The sequence below is a fragment of the Zootoca vivipara genome, chromosome 5 (genome assembly GCF_965207765.1).
Source record: "Zootoca vivipara chromosome 5, rZooViv2.hap1.1, whole genome shotgun sequence".
Classification (NCBI taxonomy): domain Eukaryota; kingdom Metazoa; phylum Chordata; class Lepidosauria; order Squamata; family Lacertidae; genus Zootoca; species Zootoca vivipara.
Window position 1 is genome coordinate 41,148,171 of NC_142588.1, and position 25,802 is coordinate 41,173,972.

Here is a 25,802-nt window from a genome sequence, read left to right on the forward strand (position 1 = left end):
TTGAACTATGAAGAATAGTGTTCCACTTCCGATAATTAATGAGACCTTAAACTTCAGTCTCTGGAAACTATCCGGTTCTTGTTGTACTGGGCACTCTGCCTAATGCAGACATTGTTAGTATGGCTGAGGTCCAAGCTAGTATTAATATTCAGCCCAACTTCCACTGGATTTATTTGGCATTATGAGTATTGCTCATGTGGGTCTTCAAACATGGCTTGCGATTAGGAAGACCCTCTGTTGGGTTCATCAGTTGTGGGTGGTCTCATACTATAGACCTTCCAAGAGATCTCTTGCTTGAGCCCCTGTATCTCTGGAGCCAAGTAGCTTTACTGGTTGTTGGGTTTTGTTTTGCTTTACTCCATTCTTTTCAGTGTAATAGGTCACTGCATTTTCTGCCTCTAGAATATATTTCCCCTTTCTATTAGTAAACTTAGTGCAACACTGCAGTGTGTTCATCTCATAAATGGTAATCATCTCTTCACCTATGTCTGCTCCTTTTTCTCCCCAGTCCTTCAAGCCTCCCTGGATCCTTGACTACCCCAGTTACCTGCTTCCCTCTCAGCTTCTACCCGAGGCATAGGCAAAATTGCCCCCCCAGATGTTTTGAAACTACAAGTCCCATCATCCCTGACCACTGGTCCTGTTAGCTAGGGATGATGGGAGTTAGAATCATAGAATCATAGAGTTGGAAGAGACCACAAGGGCCATCCAGTCCAACCTCCTGCCAAGCAGGAAACACCATCAAAACATTCTTGACATATGCCTGTCAAGCCTCTGCTTAAAGACCTCCAAAGAAGGAGACTCCACCACACTCCTTGGTAGCAAATTCCACTGCCGAACAGCTCTTACTGTCAGGAAGTTCTCCCTAATGTTTAGGTGGAATCTTCTTTCTTGTAGTTTGAATCCATTGCTCTGTGTCCGCTTCTCCGGAGCAGCAGAAAACAACCTTTCACCCTCCTCTATATGACATCCTTTTATATATTTGAACATGGCTATCATATCACCCCTTAACCTTCTCTTCTCCAGGTTAAACATACCCAGCTCCCTAAACCGTTCCTCATAAGGCATCGTTTCCAGGCCTTTGACCATTTTGGTTGCCCTCTTCTGGACACGTTCCAGCTTGTCAGTATCCTTCTTGAACTGTGGTGCCCAGAACTGGACACAGTACTCCAGGTGAGGTATAATTTGCATAATTTGGGAGTTGTAGTCCCAAAACATCTGGAGGGCTGAGTTTGCTTTTGCCTGTGCTCCAACCTTAAATTTCACAGTACTGATTAAGGTGTTTTGTCCCAGCCATGTCACCAGACAAGACCCAGTCTTCTGAAGAACAACCTGCTGTTCTAACCTAGAAGCTAGTGCATATATACTGCTTTTCAGTGTTGTTGTTGTTGTTGTTGTTGTTGTTTTGGCCTAATTGGTATTAGTACAAAGGCTTTAAGCACAAGGCAAGGTTTTAGTGGAGTCCACTAAATCTCTTGAGTTATTGCAGATAAGAGTTTTCACTATGCATCATGACAAAGTAATTTAAAAAGAAATCATACTGAGCTATGCAAGTGCCAGTGCTCATATTTCTTCCTTTTAAAAATCCAAACAAATGCTCTCAGTTTGCAAACAATATAATAATCTCAGTTACTTTTCAGGAAATTATATTTAATATACTTTACCAAGACAAGGGGGAAACCATTTAACCGAGATAGGAACTATATTTAACCGCCACAGTACTAAATGGAATATTTCTATGTAAGTTATGGTTTTTAATCTAACTTAAACCATTCTGTACATAGACACTATGTTTTTGCTATTCTAATAACTCCCATCTTATTCTTCTCAACTTTTATTTAAAGAAAATCATATTGTCCTAAGACAGCACACTTAGTGTAAACTAGTACAATACCCCAAATTTTATTTTTATGTCCATTTCTTTGCTAGTCCAGGGCTGTGTGTCTGCATGCTTAAAAAAAATACTGGAGCCTTAATAGGATTTCTCTTCATCTTTCCCTGCCTGGGGGGTGGGGTTTAAATGGCTGGATAAGAGCCTTCTCTAGGGAATGCATATTGGTGGGTGCTCACATTTCATTTGCATTGGATTTCTTCCAGTGATCTGCACTTAGCTTACTGCATCCCTGATTAATATTTTACATATATTTTACTAGCACTTTAAATGAAATTTTCTTCCTGCAAAGATTAATTACTGAATGAAAGATATTGAAAGCTTATTATTCCAATACTTCATCCAGATAAAATTTAGCTTATGTATGAAGTTAATAATATGACAGTAATGGATATAATTTAAGACATATGTTAACTCCCCTGTCCTTTTATCATGCAGCTATGGGTAACTTGCAACAAGTTGGTATATACACTCATTATGTATGAAGCAAGTGGCCAAACTGTGTTATATTTAAAAAAATAATGAGCAAAGTTAGTATAGCATGACTAGCATACAGTTTCATAAAATTTCTAGTGCATTCTTAATAATTAACCCATGGGAAAAAAATGGCTGGCTTGCATTTTTCTCCATTTGCAGAGCTCAAAGTGCTTAAGTAAGTTTTAATGGTAATCAAACCCTCATACTAAAAAGCAGCAGACCATTTGGAGGGCCAGGAAATCAAGGCAATTGAACCAAGACTCACACACTGACAAACAGAATGTATTCTAAAAAGATATAGAGCCCCTCCATCCCATGAGCATTTAGCTCAGGGCTGGGATTCCAGCAGCCTGGGAAACCTTTTTGGCTCCACGGCCAGATCCTTCTCAGGATCAACATCATAGACCAAATCTATGTCAGTGCAAAGGTGCCGTTTGCAATTGATGGCACCAGGCATACATTTGCCCATTTATAAACTCTGGAATGTTTTGCCCATGAATTCAAAATGAATTGGCTCCAAGTCTCTCCATGTAGCTACTCTGAGCCTACTCAAAGTATGATGTGGTATGTTGGCATCATCCATGCCATAGGTAGATGCTACCAACAGTGGGGTTTGGGGGACTTCCATACATGTAGTTTTTTTGCAACGTCCTCCTGGCATCCTCCTCCTCCACATGCCGTGTTATATTCGTTCCCCCGTTTAATCTGAAATTATTGTTTATGTAGATTTTTTACTTATCAGGGTTTCCATAGAAATGGTCTGTCACAGTGACCGGATAGGGCTACTTCAGAGTAACGACTCTGCACCGCTCTGCATTTTATCTTTTTATTTGTGTTACGTATTTACAGTACTAAAGGTGGAGCTATTTACAGAGACACATCTTCTCAGCTTGAATCAGTACCTCCGAATGGCGTTTGGCGCGTCTTGCGCCAGCATAACAACTTGGGGAGCCCCATCCTCTTCCCCCGACGCTTTCTGCGAAGTTCCGGAGTTGGGGGGATGGGTCTGCCCCCCTTTCTTCCTCCTTCCTGTCCCACCTGGGACGCTGGCTCTTCTACCCTGCCAGAGCCTTGGACCCCACTTCCTGTTTCCCCACTTGAGCTGGAGCTTTCCCTGCTCAGTCGTGCTCTGGGCTGGGCTGGAACTCAGGAGGGGAGGGGCTTCGCGATACCCCTTGCCCCTCACATGGTCAATATATGGAAAGTATTAAGGGAAAGCATTTTGATGAGAACGACGTCATGTGGACACCAGTATGATGTCCACAATCAGTTTCCATGTAGAAGCACCCCAAAACTGTTTTGCCATCTCCCTGGTGAAATTGCATAAAACATGTGTGAGTCTTCATGTGACTGTGAGATGCATGCAACAACAGAGGGGACGCCCTGGGAGTTCAGCAAGATGCATATTTTATATTTACAGCTGAGTGTTCCAACAGCAGAAAGATTTTAACCTGTGGCGAATTTTTTAATCATTTCCGCATCATTTGTTTCCAAAATGTCCAGCACAAAAAGGTGACTATGACTATCAATGTAAATTCAGGTGAAATTAGGATTCCCGATATCAGTGTAATTGGGTAATAGCTAAGCTTTAAGCTGTCAAATGAATTAGTTGTTTCCTAGTAATTTCATCCAGTCTCTCCTGACATTCCATGTGGGCACATGACAAATAGCACATTCACACAAGTTTGAGGAACAAAGGTTTGCTTTATGAAACTCTTTTCTCAGAAGCAGCCAGTTATTATGAGAGAGCTATTAATAATAACTTGTTTATTATCTTGTCTCGCAAACTTGGTTATTAAAAAAATACATCAGACCTACACTGCTGACTCCTGAGAAACAATAAGCCAGCTGTGGTGTGAAAGAGTAAATATTTTTAAACACTTTTTTAATGGTATGCATCATGTTTGTGTGAGAGAGTGCATGCTTGGGCACATGTGAAAATATTCAACTACGGTACTTTTTCATCCATTACTCCACAATCCAGTGGCAAAACTAGGTTTTCTTTCACCCGGGTCAAGGACTCGCTAGCTATGGCCCCGCACAATCTAATTCCCCCCAACATTCTTGCCCTGATAATAAAGTCGTAACAAATTCTAAGAAAATTGTGTAAAAATAATTTGATATAGATTTGTATATTCTTTGTCTGAGATCCCTGAGAGCTGCTGCCAGCAGAGAAGAGTGGTTAGATGGCCTCTCCGCATAAGGCAACACTATAGATATCTTTCACTTTTAATGGGTACCAATGTGTGTGCAATCAGGACAGTCCCTTTTAACACCTTAAATCTTCCTATACTGTAGTACTTTGTATTGAAGTGTGCCAACCTTTATTCTCTACAAGTATGTGTTAACAGTAGTAGCACGTGATTCATTTTTTTTTCATGGGTTCGTTCCATGGAAGTGTTGTAATGCTAAAAGGCACTTAGGCATACAGTATAGGCGAGGCCGATCACCGTGATCCTCAACACACTATCTCAACACACTATCGTTGCACCTTATCCCTACTGTGTGATTTCATGGCAAGGATCCTTATTAAATACCTCTCTGCCTACGCTGTTGTGACCCTTTAAACAGTACAGCACTTGAGGATCAATCCACAGAAAAATGCATTTAACATCTCTGTTGTAGCGTGTTATCAAAGAAAACAGATAATGCTGTCGTTCAGGAATTATTCACATGCTTGGCACAGAGGTCACTCTTCAGCTTTGTGAATTGTGACTGGGGGGAATAGGAAGCTTTTGTCTCCAATGTTTGCGAGATTATTTCACACACATGCAAGTTGGAAACTGGAGGAAACTATGCGTACAATATACACATTGCTAGTAAAATTTTGATAAAGTATCAGGATTCTTCCAAGCCTGCTGAATTAATTCTAAAAAGTCGTCCATTAAAGCCTTGCGCAGGGGATAGTTAATGTATTATCATCTCCAGAGATGTTGGTGTGCAGTGGCGTGAGCTGGGATGCTGGTAGTAGAAACAAGCAGGCTTAGAATAGACTGTGGTGAGAGCACCCTTATTTCTGCTAGTTGAGGTGCGCTTGCTTCCCACTGCTGCTGCTTTTTATTTATTTTTGTGATTTCTCATTGCCCATTCAGGTTTTAGCTCCTAAGTGTTTGGGAAATAGGTTCGGTGAAAGTGCCCTTTCACCCTTTAGCTTGGGGAGGCTTTTCTCTGGCTCTCCTATGTTGTGATTTTCCTTTCCTATTTTGTTTTGCTTGCTGATTGATTTATAGCATTTAATTGTACTCTATTGTATATATTGCTTTAATATGCTGTTCACTGCCTTGGGCCTAGTGTGTGTGTGTGTGTGTGTGTGTGTGTGTGTGTGTGTGTGTGTGTGGTGTGGAGGTGGAGAATGAGGCCAAAACAGGATGCCAGGATGCCCCCCACCCCAGCCCTCAGGTAAGCACTGGGCTTTGAGAAGGAGGCGTAAGATTCTGGCAGGGTCCTCAAGTGCTCCCTTCTCCTTTGCCAAATCCAGGCAAGTGCTAACTAAGCTTTGGGGGTGGAGGTGAGAGGACTCTAGGACCCTGTCAGAGACCACCAAAAAAAGGCAGGCGTCCCCAGACTATCTGACCCACAACGACCCGCTGCCGCCGCCCGCTCTTGCTGCCGTGGCGCATCTGCCCACTTCTGGGTTGGAAAAGTGCCGGAAATAGCTTGCGTGCATGTGCAAGTGTCATTTCCGGCGCACTTCCGGGTCGGAGGAGGCCCGTGCGCATGCGCACAAGCTATTTCCATTGCTTTTCTGACCCGGAAGTGTGCCGGAAATAGTGTGTGCACATGCACACGGGTGCACGCTCCAGCACGCTCCCCTGCCCTCTGTCCTGCTGCGCAATGGTAATGCCTGAAGCCAGGTAAGTTTGGGGACCCCTTAAAAAAGGCCTTGAGGGATGTATGCTGGCCTTGTACCATGCCTTGGACCACCCTGCTCTAGGCAGCTGTTCAGACAGATCTGAAGTGAAAGAACAAGAAAATAAGCACTGGTAATAGTACTAAGACAGAAGTGGGCCCGTTCAGGAAATGTGGGGGGAGAAACTGAAGTTATCTTGCACTAGAATTAGCATTAAAATTGCTGTCCTTTCATGATGCCTGGATAGCCAACACAAGGTATGTGCTCTTATTATTTCTCAAATAGCACATTGCCCTGGCAACTTATGGAACTCATGTTTCATTTTCTGCTATGGCTCTTGTACAGTACTTGCTTGCAGGTCCATTGCATGTACATATTCGAAAAGCACTTCCACAATAAAACAAACAAACAAACAAACAATGTGCACAGTTGTTTGTGCATGTTTTTAGCCCTCCTTTGCAGGAGGTGTGTTTGTTAATGGATCCAAATCTTCAGGCATATCTATAGGGAACACAAATCGTAGGTGCAGGACAAACAGCAGCAATCCAACACAAAAATAAATTCAACAAGGGATGTTGGTGCAGCAGATATAATTATAGGAAAAGGTGGTGGACTGATTATTCCTCACAGCCCAGCCACCAACCTCACTTACCATGTATTCACATCTTTTGCTGTTTGACCCCAACATCTCAATTTTCTGTCTTTGAATTCCTGGCTAATTAGGCAACTCTGTGTTCCCTATGAGACTGGCCTTTTGTGCAGAGTTTGTAATTAGAGTGACTGTGCGGTGCTCTATTAATTGCAAGAATTGTGATTTTTAGATTAATGAGTTAATTGCTAATATCTGCTTACAACATTCCCTCAAGATGTATTACATTACATTACATTACAGTAAATAAACCTCATGTGTGGGATAGAAGGCATTCAAAGAAGCTGCCATGAATCACTTACTGTTAGATGGTTATATTACAATTTATTCACTATATTATATTTGTAAAACAGATTTTTTTTTTCAATTAAAGAAAGAAAGAAAGAAATGCAAACTATTTCGGTTAGCAAGGGTAACAGAAACAATTTGGTCTGTAAAATAGGATCCTGCTGCTCAATGTGGTTTACCATATTATAGAGCCATAGCTGCCAAGTTATCCCTTTTTTTAAGGGAAATTCCCTTATGCTGAATAGACTTCCTCGTGAGAAAAGGTAAAACTTGGCAGCTATGCATAGAGCAGGGGTAGGCAACCTAAGGCCTGCGGGCTGGATGCGGCCTAATTGCCTTCTGAATCCGGCCTGCAGACGGTCCAGGAATCAGCGTATTTTTACATGAGTCCTTTTATTTAAAATGCACCTCTGGGTTATTTGTGGGGCATAGGAATTCATTCATCCCCCCCCCCCAAATATAGTCCAGCCCACCACATGGTCTGAGGGACGGTGGACCGGCCCACGGCTGAAAAGGTTGCTGACCCCTGTTATAGAGTATGGGCACAGTTCAATGCTGTGCTCTCTAAAATTTGTTGGGTTACAACTCTTATCATTCTTGACCATTCGCCATGCTGGCTGGGGTTGTTGGTATTTGTAGGTAAACAATATATGGAGACCACTGCACTGGGTAACCTTTTAGCATATGCAGTACCGCAGCTTCTTCAATAACCTTCATAGGGTATCTGTTCCCTGCTTTAAAAGAAGTCTGAAATTTATAGAGGTGACATTGGCTATGGCTTAGTACAAAAGGTAGTGTAATAATCTTCATTTCCCATGTTGCCTGCATTAACCCAGTACCATTGGCTAAATAAAACCTTGTTTCTAATAATTTTTGTTTTGTTTTGTTTTGGGTTCTCTCACTTCCATCCTATTCAAATATATTTTACTAAATTTGTCAGGCACATGAGCCAATATCTCATGTGTGCAGAGAAAAATGGCATAACGGGTGTTAAAATACCCATGTCTGCTGCCCACCTTTGCCTTGCACATGGCAGAAGAGATAGCACAATATTAAAGTTTTCCCCATAATAATATTGCTGGGATACATATTGTATGTTATAAAGGGCGAGTTGTTTAGCCACATTCCCATGAACACTGCTTTAGACACCCTTAAATTGTTCCACTGCATAGTTCCCAAGCAGGAAGCAAGCAGCACCTATTCCAAACAATTTCCTAATGGAAAGTCAGAATTGGCCTTCAGCCTTGCCATGAAAGAGATCTTTCTTCTTTGCCACTCTGAGAATTGCTGTCTGGGATGGGGAAGTGGGCTTTTCCTTGCACAAACAAACACACAACCAATCTTTTCAAAAGGACAGTGTATTAGTGAAATAAACAATACATGAAACAAAGAACACACCCAGAAACTATTCAGTCATTTGTGTTTCTTTGTCCACTACGTTTATGCTGTCAGATTTCCTCTGCTGTTAATCCAAAAGTAGTAGTAGTAGTAGTAGTGGTAGTGGTAGTAGTAGTAGTAGTAGTTGTTCTTGGTGGTGGTGGTTTAAAGGACCTTACCACTATCCAGTCCTAATGATTACTTAGATTAGTCCCACTGTGTTCAACAACATATATTCCCAGATACATATGGGTATAGAAATGCAGTCTTCTGCAGTTCTTATGCAAATCACTAAAATGCTCAGTTGACCTCCTCTTACACCATTTGTGCTTTGTGCGACTATTGCAAATGTGAGATAGAAAGTGGAAAAGTGAATTATGCTGCACTCACTGATATAGGTTGCTCATTCACATTATAGACCAATTTATGGGAGAGCTAGTTTAAGCTTTATGTGTGATAATGCTTGAAAGAAAAGGAATGAAGATTTGAGCATGTGAGGGACATGCACTATTAGTAAGCACTATTTTAAGCTAATGCTGATAATTATTTTAATCATCATTACTTTTTTTAAAAAAACAAAAACCCACACACATTTTAGAATTGTTTGCAGGGATCATATTTTATACCAAACCTTTGTTTTCTCAGAAGCTGTCTAATGTCCTACTTTAGCCAGGCAATTTTACATTCCTAATTCCTAGGTAATATTGTTCTGACCATTTGGATGCTGGGACTCGGGTGGCGCTGTGGGTTAAACCACAGAGCCTAGGGCTTGCTGATCAGAAGGTCGGCGGTTCGAATCCCTGTGGTGGGGTGAGCTCCCGTTGCTCAGTCCCTGCTCCTGCCAACCTAGCAGTTTGAAAGCACGTCAAAGTACAAGTAGATAAATAGGTACCGCTACAGTGGGAAGGTAAATGGCGTTTCCGTGTGCTGCTCTGGTTCGCCAGAAGCGGCTTTGTCATGCTGGCCACATGACCTGGAAGCTGTACGCCAGCTCCCTCGGCCAATAAAGTGAGATGAGCGCCGCAACCCCAGAGTCGGACACGACTGGACCTAATGGTCAGGGGTCCCTTTACCTTTACACCTTGTTAATTTCCTTAAACTATTGTGGCGGGAAATGTTACCTACAGTATTTATATATCACATTGGAATCCAAGGAGCCCAGAGCAGGGCTTTATATATCAGACATAATAGGACCCAAAGATTGTGACTTCTCAAAGTGAACTGTGTGGTTTATCAGAGATTTGAACCTAGGATCCCCACTCTGGCCATTGCATCACAGCAGCTCTGCTCCTGGAGTTGTAAAAATATCAGCTGTACAGAATTAACCAAACAGTCCTGATTTCCATGATTTCGTTTCTATTTATAGAATGATACATGAACCGTACAGACCTGAGCCTGAAATAGAAGAGGACTGAAAGGCAAAGAATGCTGCAAACTCTGCAGTTTCATGATCACTTGTACACAGGAAGCATGGTTGCTGCTAATCAGCAGACAATAGTGTGGCCTGGGCCTGATCAAAAAGCTTAAATGAAACAGCAAAAAGTCTATAGCAAAGAAGTAGTCACTCATAGGACATAAAAGGTTATTTAACAATATTTTCACAAATCACAAGTGGATGGGTGCACCGAAGGAAAGACAGCCTTCATTAGCTGACTGGAGTGGGCCTATGTTTAACCAAACATATTTAAGAAGGTCCCCAGTGGATCTTCTAGTCAGGCTGTTCCTGGTATGCAGCATGGTGAACAATGACCTGCTTCAGGTGACACTATGGAGGGTGATAGAAGAAATCAAGAATTGGTGTCTAAAATGTTGAAATGTTGTCCTTTGCTTGTGGGGAGGGTGCAACTTTGGACTCCACGCCCCAAAATGCCTTGGCCCACTAGTGCGAACACACCACAGTATGACATCATCCTGCCACAATGTGAGCAACCAAGCCTTTTCTTTAACATACGGATGGGAAGCCTTGTTTGGGTTACTGTTACTGTGCTAAACCATCTGTATCTCTCTGTTCTGCTTTTCTGTCTACGTCATCAGTTAGACATTGACAGACCCATATTCTTTGCAGTGCCTGCTATACCCCCCTAAGTGGTGATGGTGGTAGCAGTAGTAATACATTTTTCACTATTGTGCAAAATGGATTATTGCTACCAATGGTTATGAGCTATCTCTTGCTTGTTACAGCTTCTGTGCTACCTTGATGAACCTTGTTCCTTTGGTCTCCTACAATACAACTCGAAAGCTTCTGTTCCAGTACTGCTCTTCATATGGGGCCAGCTTCAGAATCTGGGGATTCTTCATGCAATAGACAATCAGAAGACACCTTAACCAGCCAGGGTAGAGCATGCAAAAATGCAGCCCAGAATTACCTGTCCACATGGTGTGTCTAAATGATGACTTCACCATTCTCCATCCAAGTGCTGCTTAGGAACAGTGTGTTGCAATTTCTTTTGTTATCTATACAAGTGCACACTGTTACACTGTGCATTTAATGCAGAATGTAATTTGGGAAACGTACTTACACTCACTAAGAGAGATTAGACTCTCCAGTTCACCCATACATAATCACTAGCATGTATTGTCAACCTAACAGTGCTTACAACAATACGATTAATAGCAAATAATTAAGATTAAAGGAGAAACAGTATTATAGGACACCGTTGTTTTGTTCAACTTCCTCCTCAGTGGGCCCCAGGGCTCTGGTATTTGCCCAGTATTTCCGCCTTTGGGAAAGGGCCAGGTCTCCAGTGTTGACAGTGAAATAGGGATTCATATATCTGCTCCATAAGAAGACACACAACCCCTGGAAGTGAGGATAGCACACACATATTCCCACCCACAGGAAAAGATGCTCGAACACCTGCTTCAATTTATAGACAAAAACGTGAAAGTAGTTTACTCAGATTCAAGGACTAAAGTTACTCCTAGTGATATTATATAGCGTCCTCAGATCTGCAAGGTACCTGCTTTTGATCTGAACAGTTATCTGAACAGTTGATCTTGATGTTGTGTCCTAAACACAGCTCAGACACTTGCGTTACATTGTACTTGCTTATTTCCTTTGTTCATAGAACAGTATAAGCTTGAGGTTATTAGCCAACTTGTAATGGACATTGGATAGCCAGGATCCTGCATCAGTGCAGGTGTTTGGATTATATGACGTTAATCATAATATAGCCTTTCAAATTACATGAAACTGTCCATATCACTAAGATAGGGAGGTGCAATTGATTCCTTCTATTGATTAACTAGTTATAAGCTGAGCCGCAGAGAGGCTGAACTTTGAGGAAGTTCAGCTTTTATAGGAAGGGAGGGGTACCCATAAACATATGTTTGTTTAGGAACACCTGGCACACTTATCAACACTGCACATCCATCAAACTTTAAGCCAAATGGACTGACACAAGGATTAGCTGTGTAATTTATGTAGAAGCATTCATGGGGGAGACTTCAAAGATGAATATACTCAAATAGTAAGTCTGTTGACTTTTGATACCACAGGAACAGATTACACCTATTGTATGCACAAGCTTCATAAGGTATTTATCTTGTCTTGTTCAAAAATACAAAACAAATAGGAGGGAAACAAAGAATAAAAATGTGTTTTCACAGTGACCAGAAAGCAAGAATTGCCAATAGACACATTTTTCGGGTGTCAGCAGGTCCTTTTCCTTGCATTTGCAAAAAGCAGAGAATTTTAGAATTTCTCACCAATGTACACTTAGTAGAAAGGCAGAAGTAATACATGTTTCCTGTCTCTTGCGAATGATTCAATTCAATAGGCTTTCAGCATACAAGTGTCTCTCCCCTCCCCCTCCTTTCTTTCTTGAAAATAATGCATTTGCCAGCTGGGGAAAAGTGTGACATTTGATAAAGAATATCAGGCATCTTTAAACTAGTGTGACTCATTGTGATATAGCCAAAATCTAGTTCTAACTGTACAGACTTTCATATTAAATAAGTATCATATATAAAACCGGAACCACAGCAAAAAATACATTATTAGATCAATCTGTGTGCTGATGAAATGAATAGTCCCAATTCATAGATAAGCTTCTTTCACATTGAAAAGAATCTTTTTGTGGAAAATATACTTGCTCTACCAACAATATATTTTTTGCAAGTCCTGTGCTTATCTCCAAGCCTTGCATCACAGGCAACCTAGGTTGCTTGGCTTACAACATGTGTCATAGAAATCAAACTAGGTGTGTGCTTAAGCAATGCAGCCGCATAAATCTTTGCAACTTTAGTGTCTATATTTGAATATGCAAATGAGCTTATTTTAAGAAAGACAGCTTGTTCTTCACTAAGTTCCATGGAATATTTTGAAAAGCACATACCTTGCAGAAGGGTATGACCTGGCAATGAAGTAGAGAAGAAAAGTGTGATTGTTTTTCTAGCTTTTTTGAAACTTGATTTCCCACAAACTAAAAAAAAACAGCTCATAGCTCAGGGTGAAACCATATTGGACCCTGTTTAGCTTTGCAAATATGCTAGCAGATTTAATGCTGGAATATCACACCTTCGCCTCTAACAGTGAACTCAGGTGAGTGAGTAGCTATCAGTTTGGAAGTGACACATGGTCAACCAAAAACAAGGGAGTGATTTTTACATACTCAGTGGATTACTTAGTTAACCCTTTGATGTTATATAACACAACAGGAGAAAGCTTCAGGTGGGGTGAGTGGGGGAAAGGCCTCTTTATCCATTCCCCACTGCTGAAGCTTTTCCTCCTGAGAAGCTCAAACGAACGTGGTTCCTGTTCTGGCTGGAAGAAGAGTGTTCCTCTTAGGCAGGGATCCCCAAACTGCGGCCCTCCAGATGTTTTGGCCTACAACTCCCATGATCCCTAGCTAACAGGACCAGTGGTCGAGGAAGATGGGAATTGTAGGCCAAAACATCTGGAGGGCCACAGTTTGGGGATGCCTGCTCTTAGGGATGGAAATAGACTAAAACAGGGTGCTGCTGGTTCCACTTGCTTAACGCCTGTGGAAACCCAAGGTGGTATAAGCTTGAGGTTATTATCCAACTTGTAATGGACATAACTGCATGAGCCCTTACTGAAAATAATTCTAATTCATCTACTATAACTATTCCAGCTGCTACCAACTTTCTGTTATGATCTTGGTAAGCAGTTAATCCAAAAACTGGGCTAGAATAATGAAAATATGTCAATAACTGTCTGCAGAGTAGGTTTAACAAGGAAAATTATGTCTGACAGTGTGTTAAAAAAATGCAAAAAAAAACCCCAACCCTATATTAGGTTACTCTTAAGCTGAGTGTTGCTACTTGTAATAATTAAGTGTACAGTATTATTATGAGTTTGGGGGGGGGCGGGTAGTAGGCTGTATGCTGTGTGCTGAACTCAAGGTGAGCTGTTCTGGAAGCTCTGCAAACACCATCTTAGTAGTCAAGATAACCCTACAATTAACTAGCACTTGTTGCAGCAATGAGGCCATATATGTTTAAAATTCACTTGCTTTGATATAGGTTAATTGGCTTGCTTTGATGTTATCCTTATCTTGGGGCTTGGGGTGCTGGGCTCCAAGCCCAGAAAGCGGGACTACTGATAAGATTTGGGTATTTACCATCTATGCCCTCATCTGGGTCAGGTGGAATGACGGGAAGTCCTGGCCAAAGTGGTGTATGCTGCTTTGTGTATAAAGAATGTGCGGGTGCAGACAAGCCATCACCTTGCTGTGATGTCCACTCCATGGCTGTAAAGGCCAAGAGACCTGGCAGGATGATTTGCTGCAAGTCTACACCTTTCTTTAATAAAGAACTAGAATTGATCACCATAGGAGTCAACTCCTAGGGGCCGTGGTCGCTTCACCACCCCCCATAAAATATTTGAGGGGGGCTGCCCCTTGCCCAAGTTGATGGGCATTGCCATTAAAATGGTGTGTGCATGTCACATCATGTGAATGATTATGTGGGGCAGGGCTTACCTGGGCCCCTCAACATTTTATTCAAGTTGGCCCCACTGCTGATCACTCTGATGTTTTTGACATCCTTTTTTTGGTATCCCTGTAACCAACCACTCCCACAAGACCTCCTGTGGTTCAGAACAATGCTGACACCCATCTAACCCTGGAACCTGCAAGTGTTAAAATATAAGCCAGGCTAACTTCCTGGTGTAGTGACAGCCTAGGGCAGGCATCCCCAAACTGCAGCCCTCCAGATGTTTTGGACTACAATTCCCATCATGCCTGACCACTGGTCCTGTTAGCTAGGGATCATGGGAGTTGTAGGCCAAAACATCTGGAGGGCCGCAGTTTGGGGATGCCTGGCCTAGGTAACGGGACATTAAGGGAACAAGGGAAATGGATCTGTGTGAGACAGCAAATGGGTGAGGCCCCCTCTCTTAACTGTTTGGTAGTTAGAAAGACAAATGGTCAGAGTTGAGTGATGTGAGCTAGAAGCTAGGAGAAAACCTAATTGGGAAGCCAAAGAAAGCCAGATATGATTTGTGTTTGAATCTAAGGCTGCAGCTATGGGGGGAAGCAAGGCCCTCTCTGGGTGTTAATTCTGTGAACTTGTTTATCATTGGCTCAGATTGTACATTTATGTAAGTAAACCATATATCCTAAAGACAGTGCAGTCTCTGCTGTGCCTCATTCCAGGAACCCTGGGTAAGTGCATGGAACCCCTGGAATTTCACACCGCTCTGAGATTGGGGTGGTGTGCAGCAGTATTTTACAGGTTTAATTTATTTCACAAACTAAAGTCTTTAAAAGGCCAGAAGCATAAGTAGCTTTTCACATCTACTGTTTGCACATTGAAAACTAACTGCAGACATAAGGAGAAAAACTGACCTGCATTCAAAAAAGAAAAAAAAAGAAAAACACTTTTAGACTCTCTTTGTTAAAAGCAGTATTTGGTTTCCTAACTGAGCATAGCACTGGTAGTTTTTTGAGGTCATTTTAACACAGGCATCCCCAAACTTCGGCCCTCCAGATGTTTTGGACTACAATTCCCATCTTCCCTGACCACTGGTCCTGTTAGCTAGGGATCATGGGAGTTGTAGGCCAAAACATCTGGAGGGCCACAGTTTGGAGATGCCTGTTTTAACACATCTTCAAACCCTCTTGTTTATGATGCTGATGTGTTTTTAAGACGTGTGAATGTCATTCAAATGTTACAGAAGAGGTCATGTAGACATGCACAGAACTGTGCTGTAAGTCTTGTTCAGCTTTACCTCAAATGAAGGTTTGTCCATTAGTGTAGTATCTCAGGTGTTAAACAAGTATAATGCCAAGAATTACATTTTTATTATTTTTGGAAGAGTGAGAACATATTTTCCTTTATCGCCGGTCAAAATACACTGCATATTGAATCTTACTGGTGGTGACGGAGCGGGGGGAGGTGTTGGAAGGGGTCACTATTGAGCAGAAAAGCAATGGGCATTGAACGGGATAGTCACCCACTTTTCAGCTGCTTCTCTACTCAAAAGCACCCTCCTCCTAAGCTATTTTTTATTTCCTATGAAGGTTGATGTCTGGTTTCAATGTAGCCTATAGTTAAGCCTTACGCATCCTAGTTGCTGAGCTTCATACTGTCACCTTTAGACAGCTCTCCCTGAGTTGGTTATTTTTTTGAATTCCTGGATGCCTTTGTTTTTTGAGATTGTGTCTGTTTCAATTCATCCAATCCCTGCAGCATATATGGCATGATGTTACCATTTCTGAAAGCCTTCTACAGATGCACTCCATATGGCTGGCTTTCCACAATATGTTAGCATGTGTCCTGAAAAAAAATGACACAGTGGTACCTTGGTTCTCAACTTGGAACCCAAACACTGCAATCACAAAAGTGTTCCGTTTTGCGAAGTTTTTTCGAAAGTCGAATGTGCTCCGTTTTGAGTGTTACGCTGAGGTCTGTCTGGTTTTGCTATTTATTTTGCGTATGTTTTTTCAGCTCTTTTTTGTTTTGTTTTTGTGACTGTGTGGAACCCAGTTCAGCTACTTACTTACTTACTTACTTACTTACTTACTTACTTACTTACTTACTGTGTGACGGCAGTACATTGTTTATTGCTTTCATTTTATGGATCAGTGGTCTCATTAGATAGTAAAATTCATGTTAAATTGCTGTTTTAGGGGTTGTTTTTAAAAGTCTGGAATGGATTAATCCATTTTGCATTACTTTCTATGGGAAAGTACACCTTGGTTTTGGAATGCTTTGATTTTGGAACGGACTTCTTGATTAAGTTTGAGAACCAAAGTACCACTATACCTGCCCTTCCTGGAATACTCTACAGCTCCTATGTCTGCTGTAGCTCCCAATTGCCAACTAGATATATCCTTAGACCAAATTATGATTTTGTTATTAACCTGGCTTCAACAAGATCCTTTATGGCACTTCTTAATGTTACATCCTTTACTCCCATTCTCTTTCATTTCAACATCTGGATTAATTTACTTCTGAAATATGCAATGATCAGGAACAAATTTATTAAAGAAATTTATTGTCCCTATTGGACATGTACAAGCCAGTCTACATTGTGTACTGCAACCTTCTTTGGATTGAACCACATCAGGGTATTGGTAGGGGATTAAAAAATATCCATGTATGGGAAGCATTTGACTATTAAGAAGGCCAGACTAAAAGCTTTCCTCCAATAATGCTGATTTTTTAATAGGGAGGGAGCATTTCACTCATGCCATTTTCCCCACCTGCCTTCTCTGAAGTGGTACAGGGCAAGGAAAACTGAGTGCTTGAATTGGTTCTCAGTGTTGATGTTTTAAAGCAGCCTGAGAGGTGGAAGAATTCCTTCTTTTAGGGTCCCCTAAACTATAATATGATAATACACAGCTAATGGTTTATATGTTCCATGCCTGAAAGGTTGTTCCCTGTTCATGGTCTCCTTTACGAATGCTTCTCAGAAAGATGAAATTTTCATCATGGTGTTGGATGCAGGATCAATCAGTTGGTATCGCTGGAACTCTGCAGCTGCTTATGTTTTGTGGTTCTCCTCCTTTTGCTCCCAGAGGCAATAAGGTAAATTTGGATGACCTTAGTCTCATAAGCATGAGAGAGGTAACTGCAGCCCCTTGCATGGTTTTATGAGTTAAGAGTGGTGGTGGTGGTTAGCTGCCAACCTCTGGCCTAAAGACAGCTGATGTGGCTTCATTAGTTTCATGACAGGGCAAAGTTCATCAGGTGGGAGTTTCTCTAATCATCACAGAACTGTGGCAGGAGGAAAATAATTAAAACAAAAACAAATGTCCTCCTGCCTTACTTCCGAATACAACTTGGTCACTCTTGTCAAAGACACAGACCCACTTTATACTATATTGTTTTGTCCCGAAGCTGTACAGACACTGAAATTGCTCAAAACAGTTCCCCTTTCAGCTTGCATTCTCCAGCAACACAGCACTTTGAGAGGAGCTCTTTACTTTGCTGCCTGAGGTTTTTTAAAATGTGTGAGGTGATGAAGTTCACCTGGCACATGTTAAAAATCACAACATTTATCATGTGTTAACTGATACCTTTACAAGCCAACCTAGCGGAGAATCTCTTGTGAATTCATTCATTTTTTTTGTTTTCTTCATGAGTGCTACACAGGCCTCTCTGTTCATGCCAAAAAACACGAGTCATTATTAATTATAATTGTTTATTGATTTCTCCAGCACTATAGGTTGCACAAGCAGCACTTTGCAAATGAGCACAAAACATGTTTAAACCCATATCATAACCAAAATATCACTGAGTGAAAAACCTGAAATGATATGTACCAAGTTAATAATTAATCCAAATTATCTTTGAAAAAATGCAGTAAATCAAATCTAACAAAGCCTTTTTTTTATTTGAGTGGCATGGGAAGCATTTGAAAAGTTTAGAACAACAGGCTGCATCTTGTTGGCAACCAGGCAGATTTATTGCCATTGTAGGTAAAGGTAAAGGGACGCCTGACCATTAGGTCCAGTCGTGACCGACTCTGGGGTTGCGCGCTCATCTCGCATTATTGGTACAGCTTCCAGGTCATGTGGCCAGCATGACAAAGCCGCTTCTGGCAAACCAGAGCAGCACATGGAAACGCCGTTTACCTTCCCGCTGTAGCGGTTCCTATTTATCTACTTGCATTTTGACGTGCTTTCAAACTGCTAGGTTGGCAGGAGCTGGGACCAAGCAACGGGAGCTCACCCCATCACAGGGATTCGAACCGCCGACCTTCTGATCAGCAAGCCCTAGGCTCAGTGGTTTAACCCACAGCGCCACCTGGGTCCATTGTAGACCGGAGGCTAAAATACCTTGGGGATTCTGTTCAGTTTGCTTACACTCTTCCATTGCCACACATCTCACCAATGGACAGAAGGCACACACCCCTTCTGTATATGTTATCACCACTCTTCTTTCCAGGCTCTACTTACCTACCACAGTGAAGCAAAGGACTGAAGCAACAGAGTGATGTGCTCATTCCAGTTTTTCCTTCACTATGTCCTGGAAAGAGAGGAAAGAGGTAATGGAAGAGAGAAGCAGGTGACGGAAAAGGAGGTGGGTAGAGGAAGGAGGTGATGTTTGTTACAGGTCAGCCTGTAATCTAGGCATCCCCAAACTGTGGCCCTCCAGATGTTTTGGCCTACAACTCCCATGATCCCTAGCTAACAGGACCAGTGGTCGGGAAAGATGGGAATTGTAGTCCAAAACATCTGGAGGGCCGAAGTTTGGGGATGCCTGCAAAATCGTTCAAAGGCAGATGATTTGGCTCACTGGTTGCCAACCGCTGATCACAGAGTTTGAGCTTTCATGAGTGGGAATTCAGTACATCTCAGACTAAGATGACATGAAGATGTGTGAAAGCATGCAAATAATTAGTTTGGAGAACACTGTAAAATTAAAGTGTAAATGTTCCAGTGTATATTTCTGGATTAAGGCTAGATCAACCATAATTTTGCATACAGAGATTACATTTCTTTCATGTTTTTCTCACCACCACCCCCATTTTATTTAACAAATTAAGTCCAACACAAGGAACAAACAGTAAAGGTAAAGGGACCCCTGACTGTTAGGTCCAGTTGCGGATGACTCTGGGGTTGCGGCGTTCACCTCGCTTTACTGGCTGAGGGAGCCGGCGTACAGCTTCCGGGTCATGTGGCCAGCATGACTAAGCAGCTTCTGGTGAACCAGAGCAGCACACGGAAATGCCGTTTACCTTCCCGCTGGAGCAGTACCTATTTATCTACTTGCACTTTAATGTGCTTTCGAACTGCTAGGTTGGCAGGAGCTGGGACCGAGCAACGGGAGCTCACCCCTTCAAGGGGATTCGAACCACTGACCTTCCAAAATCAAGATGGTGCAGAAGTCGCTGTTGGCAGCTATTTTGCAAAATCAACTGCTATCATCAGCACTCAACCACCATACAATTACTATTCTACTTCATAGCTATTAAATGCACTCACATAAAATTAGCTGTGGGGTGTTCCCAGGTTTGGCTTATTCATATCTTATTTTGGCCATATGAAAGTACCTGGCATATCAAAAAATATTTACTGGACCACATATGGTACACAAATTTCGTATTATGGATGAACAGGAGGCCATTTCCACCCAGAACTGTCTATATGTATAACCACATATCCAGTACCAGTAACAAGGGAATGTATTTCTGTATTTTAGTGTTTTGTTGGAAGCCGCCCAGAGTGGCTGGGGGAACCCGGCCAGATGGGCGGGGTATAAATAATAAATTATTATTATTATTATTATTATTATTATTATTATTATTATTATTACCACCAATTCTGAGCATTAGTTCTTGTATTCATTCAGAGTGCTTCACAGGCATTATCTCAGTAATACTTACAGCAGTCTTCTAAGATAGGTCAAGTAGCATTATTCCCATTTGGGATAGAAGAGGAAGGCTAGAGAGAAGGGGAAAGGCAACTGAAAAGAGTGGCTCGCTCAAGGGTCAAACTAAACTATACATTTAGCTTAGCATCTCTGCCTTTATGTACAAGGAACTGAGATCATAGCAAGGGTGATGTCTTAAAAGCCCTCTGACCTCCCACTCTAAGATCCTTATGCGGATCAGGAACTTTGTGCGAGAAATTCACGCAGAACAACAACCCTGCACCTAAAAGGCACAAGCACAAAGTCAATGTATTGTCTAGTTTGGTTGTCCCTTCATCTAGCTAGCTCATGGTTAAGGAGAGATCTGAGACAAGGACTTCTCAGCTCACTCGTTTACGCACGCTTACTCAGATATAAGTCCCATTGAATTTACTGAATTTTACTTTCAAGTCCTCTTCAAATACTCCCAGCAATTAAATGTGGACTTAAGTGTATAATCATAGTCTAATTCTGTTTCCGGATGAATATAAAACTCTTTTTTACATACCGGTAGTTTCACGAACTAAAATTCACATGATGATGCCTTTTCCAATAGATACAGCTTCAGGTTTTTTATTTCGCCAAGCTATGGATTTTGTTTCCTTCCTGAATAAGCAGAAATAAATAAATAGGACAAGGCAAGCTAGAAAATTATACAACAAAAAGAAAAAGGATAAGATCACCACCTGCCCGCATCTTTGTGATAAGCAAAAAACAACAACAACTAAAGCGTGATAGGGCTAACAGTCATCCTCAGAGCAACGCAGACTTAAGACCCAAATGAGGATGTGCCTGACTGTGCCATTGCTATCTCACATTCGACATTTGAACACCGTAGTGTGACTGTATGGTATTCAAATCAATTTTAGTGCTTCGTGGGGGTGTACATGTCAGCTCCTCTGTCTTAAGATGTCATCAGGAGGGGCTCAGCATGTCTGGTGGCCTTTATCCCGAGGCTCTGCAACATCCATTTCAAATTACATGTGCTCTGTACGGGGTGATGATGAATGTGTGATCTAATAATCACACATTCAAATAAACATTGTTGGGAGAAAATGACAGGGTGGTGCCGAAAGGCTTCTAAGCTGCTGCAGAAAGCCCCCAGTTGGACAAAGCAAGCACAGAGCTTGATGTGCCAGCACAATTCTTTTCTACTGATGCATGTGTGACTAAGGGCACATACATACTGTACAGGCAGTATGCATTTTGAGGAATAGGGTGGTTTCCATTATTTCAATCCTCACATGCCAGATTTGTGAGTTTTTCGGTATATAAAAGGTTTGCATGGGCTGGCTTCTCATGGTGAGCATATGGGTTCCTGGGAGAAAAGGAGCCAAATTTTTGCTGGACATTTCACATACTCCCAGGGTGTGCTACGCAGCATCCAACAGGGAGTGCAGGAAGTTGAAGTCTGGCCATGCTCTAAATACCCTTAAAGCTGCAAAATCCGAGGATTCTAGTGTGCTTCAGACTGGATGAAGAATGTTGCTAATTATGTCTCAAGACAAGAGCAATCCTAAGAACAGGATGAAAAGCCAGGCCTGTTTATGTGGCACAATATCCAATTTCTAAAAGCACTATATTGAATTCCTTCAAATTATGCCTCTCAGAATCAGTGCCAGCATAATCCAAGATATTTCCCATTATTATGGGGGTATGGTGTTACTTAGATTTAATAGTTTCTGGAGTAAACAGAATCAGCCTGATTTTGTCATCCTGTGTGCACTTATCTGGGAGTGAGTCCTATTGAACATGTCAAGACTTAGGCCCACTTTAAATATGTTTTTAAAAAGCAAAGCAAAACCTTTACATGCCATGCTTATTCAGGAGCAAGCTCTATTTAAGCACCATTTATTTAGTCCATTTATAGACTGCTTAGTATTCAAAGGTGTCAAAGTGGTTTACAATAAGGAAAGTCCAGATATGAAAACATAACACAAAGATACACAATACACACAATTTCAGATGGTTTATATTAAAATAAACCCTAATATAGAAGTTCACCGTACCTGTAAGAAATATTTATATAAAACATTGGGTAAAACTAGTAGACAGCACAATACAAACTTCCACACTATTCACAAGACCAGTCTACACAACATCACTCATCACTCTCACATCTATTCGCACCACCATTACAAGCATTTACCAGCTCATTCAGTATCTTTACCAACCAACCACTCCTATCCAAATCACTCCTGCTCAACGATGCACACACACACTTCTATATCCTTGCTACTGCCAAACACACATCTCTGCAGCATTAATGGGCTCGTGTCCCACAACCACAGAACTAGCAAATACTCTCTCTCCCAGTTATATACCAGTGCAAACTCTCACGCTGTGGTGTGTGTGTGTGTGTAAAACTGCTTCGCTCCAATCCATCCCAACACCAGAATCATACCACACATGGTGCCATCTGCGTGAAAAAAGCTTCCCTGTGTGTGCATTCCCTGTGGCCACTGTATCATTTAAACCTACATGCACTCACGCCAGAGCAGGTGTCTTGAATCCCCGGAGCACTAATACTGCACACGTCGGCGAGGATACACCACAGCTGCTTTTCTCTTTAAACCATACTATAATCAGAGTAAACGACCCCTAGCAAACCCTGCTGAGGGCTTGCAGTTTGCACAGTCCGAGTTCCCTGCAACTCCGTCTGACTCCAACGGGACGTGCTCCCAAGTAAGCGCGTTTAGCACTGCGGTGCTCGTTTGCCTGGTGATTTGCAATGGTCGGTGCTCGGCGATATTGCGCCCAGCTGGGCTTGTTTACGGAGCTCGGGCCTCCTCATGGAGTTGCTGGCTAAGTGACGGGTCTCCTGAACTTCTCAGGTATCCCGGTTCCCCAGGGAGCATCATAATCGCTGCCACGCGGGGGTAACGTTACAAGGGCAAACTCCCGGTCCCGGGAGCCGAGGGCAGCAATTCCACGTGGCTGGAAAGAAGGGGCAAGATCCGGCTACGTAGCAACCGGGAAAGGTGCAAAGCGTGCGACACGTTTCAACTACCGGCTCCGGGTTCCTTCGGCCCCAAGTGGGAGGGGAGCGCCGAAAGAACCCGCCGCCTTTTTCCTGCTCCCGCGGCGGGCTTTGCACTTTCTTTCCCGTTCTCTCCCCAGCTCCGGTTCCTGCCCGTTTCCTAAATTTTCCTTTCGCCCAAGTCCTGCCAACTGCGAAAGTAAAACGCGAGGAACCGTAGGACGGGGGGTGGGTGGATGGGTTGGAGAGCGCCGCGCAGGAGACGCTCCTCCTCCCTATTCTTGCCCCCCCTTCCTTCTCCCCCCCCTCTTTTTTCTTTCTTTCTTGCTGCGTCTGTTTGTACTTTAGCTGATCCACTAATCCCCTGAGAAAGCCTATTTGCAGTGAAGAGTATCTGTAGGGGGCGAGGCTGGTCCATGTGGGTTTGTGTCATTGGTTTGCAAAGAGAGACCCCGCCTATTGCCCAAAAAGAAAAAAAAAGGGAGGGAGAGAGGGAGAGAGAGAGACCCTACCTCTCCTAGCACAACGGAGGAGGAAGAAACGGAGTCGGGAGGGGGAGGATTCACCCTCCCCTTTTCTTTTTCTTTTTTGCTGGAGGAGCCCCAGCCAAAGACTTCTTTAAAAAAAAACACAAAGCCGGGAAAAGAATCCAAGTTGCCATTCGATTCTCCCCCTCCCCCTCCATCCTCACTTGGAGTAGCGGCCGGAGCTGGGCGAAGGAGAGGATTAAGTTTTTTTTTTGTGGGGGGCGGCGTGTGCGTGCGTGTCTCATTTTAAGGTGGATCTTTGGCACCAGGAGCCCCGGCGCGGGGAATAATAATCAAAAGAGCGAGCGAGCGCGAGCGGGGAGCCAGCGGAGGCGATCGATCAAGGGGGGGAAGATGCGGCGCTGAGAGCCCAGGCGGCGGCTTTCGCCCAAGTAGGGGGGCGGGCTGCTCCCGGTGGACCTTCGGAGCCCGACGACGAGGTAAGCGGGGCGGGCAGGCAGGCGGCGAAGGGCAGCCGAAGCGAGCCCCCCCCCCCCCAACTGGTTCTCTCGGCTGGGCTCGGAGTCTCGCTCTCCCCGCTCAGAACCTACCTGCAATCCTCGTAATGTTTGCGCCCGTGCTAGTGTCCAAGTGCTTTCGCTTCACTGCGCCATCCAGGGAAAGGGGGGGGGCGGGAGAAGGACAAGGGGAAGCTTGAAATGTGAGGACATCTTTGGTCAGACCTCACCCCCTCCGGCCGGCTTTAATCAGTCTGCGGAGCCCCTTTCCATCCAACTCTCGCCGCCGCGATGGTGCCTGTTTAGGGCGAATGCCGCTTTCCCTGTCCCCCATTCACCCAGCGCGATGGAAAGGTGTGTGTGTATGGATTTGTCGAAAAGGCTTTCCGATCCAGGTTTGTGCTTAAGCGCGCGCGCGTGTTGCGTTGTGTGGATGTTTCGCCTTCCTCTCACCCACCTTCCCATTCGCACAGTCTCATTAAAAAATTTTTTTTTCTCTTTTGGGGAGGGGTGGTGGCGGCAAGATTGCACTGGCTTTCCAGAGCCAAAGTGGGGCAGATCGGAACAAGTGGATCGCTTGCCTCTCCCTGTCCCCGCTTTCCAAACAAACCTCCAAAACCGAGAATCTGAGAAAAAGAGCCGATATTTTGTTGTTGCTGCTGCTGTTGCATGGTGGAAGGGCGAAAAGCTGACGGCGGAGGAGGAAAGCGGCGGAAGGAGGGGGCTGGAGAGGGGGAGAAAATGACAATAAGTTGCTGCCCGCCTTCTTCATCCTTTAAAAATCCCCCTCCCCCCCACCCGCTTAGGCGGAGAGTAAGTGAGAGACGTTAAATGAGGTGAAGTGGAAATCTTTTGTTTTGCTGGGCTCTGCATTGTTTACTTAGTGCTGAGTGTGATGGACAACATCTGCCAGCAGATTAGCAGGGTAACCCACGGTTTGCAGCGCTGCCAAAGTCTCGGCCAAGACGAGGGAGCGGGGAGGGGGCATCAAGGGGGGTGGAGGGAGAGAGGCAGGCAGACATTGCACGCCGCCCAGCCCGGGGACTTCCTCCTCCTCAGGCTGCCCAGAGCCGACTCGGGGGCCCTGCGCACTTCCCCCTCCTGCTCCGTGCCGCTGTACTTGAATGCAAGCCGGAGAAAGTTTTCCTACTGCTGGAAGTGGCGATAAGGGGAAACGATTGCAAGAGGGTGGGCGGCTGGGTGGGATCCGTCTCGACCCTCTTCCTCCCCTTCCACACACGCACACCCCTCCTCCCTTTCTCTCTTCCCCTTTCTCTTTTTAAACTACTTTGGAGATCTGCAGCGAGGCGGGTGGGGGTGGGGCTCGGGACGGGCGTGGAAGGCGCTTTATTGATTTTGTGGGCAAAACGAAAGCGGGATCCGCCAGAGCCTTGCAGAGCAAACAGTTGCAGAGCGATGTGGGCTTGGGGAGAAAGGGTGGAAATGAGCAACGCCGGGAAAATCCGGATGGGTCTCGGA

General features: G+C 43.5%; 1 protein-coding gene and 1 long non-coding RNA gene across 14 annotated transcripts in view; one reads left to right on the forward strand and one right to left on the reverse strand.

The window, feature by feature from the left end:
* LOC148685654 (uncharacterized) overlaps positions 1-24,549 on the reverse strand; it is a 75,735-nt gene extending 51,186 nt beyond the window's left edge. The window contains exons 1-5 of one of the 3 annotated variants that reach the window (XR_015949998.1): positions 24,417-24,549; positions 20,867-20,964; positions 20,333-20,390; positions 18,903-18,972; positions 16,964-17,718 (exon numbers count right to left, since the gene is read on the reverse strand). This is a non-coding gene — a long non-coding RNA (uncharacterized LOC148685654). Of the gene's footprint in view, positions 1-16,963; positions 17,719-18,133; positions 18,973-20,332; positions 20,391-20,866; positions 20,965-24,416 lie in introns of those variants that run through there. The other 2 variants (XR_015949999.1, XR_015949997.1) reach the window with 2 other exon arrangements.
* The window catches only part of CTBP2 (C-terminal binding protein 2), a 210,726-nt gene continuing 208,782 nt past the window's right edge, over positions 23,859-25,802 (forward strand). For 6 of the 11 annotated variants that reach the window (XR_015949995.1, XR_004693873.3, XR_015949996.1 and 3 more), the window contains exon 1: positions 23,859-24,305. The gene's annotated coding sequence lies outside the window, so the exon portion shown is untranslated. Of the gene's footprint in view, positions 24,719-25,003; positions 25,137-25,802 lie in introns of those variants that run through there. The other 5 variants (XM_088669592.1, XM_035137556.3, XM_088669590.1 and 2 more) reach the window with 5 other exon arrangements.